Here is a 1,858-nt window from a genome sequence, read left to right on the forward strand (position 1 = left end):
CCAAGAACAACAAGAGCAATGCTACATCAGAATTACAATGGCAACAACACAAAATTTACAAAAATATAAATAACCTATTCGTAACCTTAAGGAAAAATAACATCCACCATAAAAAACACCATGTATTATCCTGGATAAACCATGGCTACAGAAATGTAGTGATTTTTTTCTTTAAAAGCACCAGTCTGCAGTATAAAATAATCCAACACAGAGGGCATCTTCCCCTGACACTTGCAGACTCTTCCAAGAAGTGTGCCCAGATCAGTAAAACAATGTCTTTGCCAGTGTTGCTTATTCCTGTAAGAGCACGGAGAGGAGACAACTCTCATGAGCACCCTGTTCAGGAACAGCATCCAAGGGTTGTTCCCCAATTGTTCATCGGAATGAGCACTTTAACAGCACTGAAGTATGTGCCTATTTTAGGTCTATGCTTAAGAGCTTCTCAGAACAGGGCTGGATTTAAACTTATCATACAAATTCCTCTGCAAATCAGACTTCCAGACAAGAACAGTGTCAAAACCAATTGCTTGTAAAAAAATAACCCCTGTGCACAGGAGTGTTCCACTGTTCAGCCCCAGCTCAAGTTTTGCATAGATGATGAGTTATTTCATTCCTTTCACCTCCCCAAGAGCCACGCCAGCTTGGCACGAACAGCTTCCTGAGGCCACGACACAGAACCAGCACTACGGGAATTTCCTTCCCTTACATTCCATGTATTGTGCTGAAAATACTATTAAAAGGCAAAAGTCAAGTATCAAGTCCATTGGTTCCCCACTGAAGCAGTTCCTCATGCAGGGATAGGCATAATTCTGATGTCCAAGTCCCAGTATTATCCCTGTTTTCAGGCTCTCTTGTTTCCCTGAGGGCTCCAGCTGAGCTCGAGGCAGGCTGGCCAAAGGATCCCCAGGGGCATGGGCTAAAGGCCACCTGTAGAAATTTTGGCCCTTGTAAACACAGCTGGTTTTGTCACTGCAGCTGAAGGAAGGTGCCTGCCATGGCCAGTGAGAGTGGGGAGCAGCCCTTGGCTGGGAGCTGGGGAGGCCTCACTGCTGAAAAGCCCCGTCCTGCGATGCTCCTGTGCGATGTCAAGCCCTGCTGGAGCACCAAGCACAGACACTTGCTCTGGTACCACGTGTGAGGCTCTGAGGGGGGCACTGAGAACAGATAAAACAGACCTTAAACCGGCCCCTGACAGTCCAGTGCCAAGGGAGCACATCCAGTGGCATGGCCAAGGCCTGAGGGGCAGCGCCAGTGGAGCAGGAGCTGTGGCACAGCACACACTCACCCTGAGCACCAGCACATCACCCTACACACCACACCTGGCATGGCACAGCATCCTGCACATCACACCCGGCACGGCACAGCACCCTACACATCACACATGACATGGCACAGCACCCTGCACATCACACATGACATGGCACAGCACCCTGCACATCACACCTGGCATGGCACAGCACCCTGCACATCACACCCAGCATGGCACAGCACCCTGCACATCACACCTGGCACGGCACAGCACCCTGCACATCACACATGGCATGGCACAGCACCCTACACATCACACATGACATGGCACAGCACCCTGCACATCACACACAGCATGGCACAGCACCCTGCACATCACACCTGGCACGGCACAGCACCCTACACATCACACCTGGCATGGCACACACTACCCTGCACATCACACCTGGCACGGCACAGCACCCTGCACATCACACCCGGCATGGCACAGCACCCTGCACATCACACATGGCATGGCACAGCACCCTACACATCACACCTGGCACGGCACAGCACCCTGCACATCACACATGGCATGGCACAGCACCCTGCACATCACACCCAGCATGGC

Source organism: Empidonax traillii, unplaced genomic scaffold (genome assembly GCF_003031625.1).
Source record: "Empidonax traillii isolate 1590-97213 ecotype Southwest subspecies unplaced genomic scaffold, ASM303162v1 scaffold945:size354297, whole genome shotgun sequence".
In the NCBI taxonomy this organism is placed as follows: Eukaryota; Metazoa; Chordata; class Aves; order Passeriformes; family Tyrannidae; genus Empidonax; species Empidonax traillii.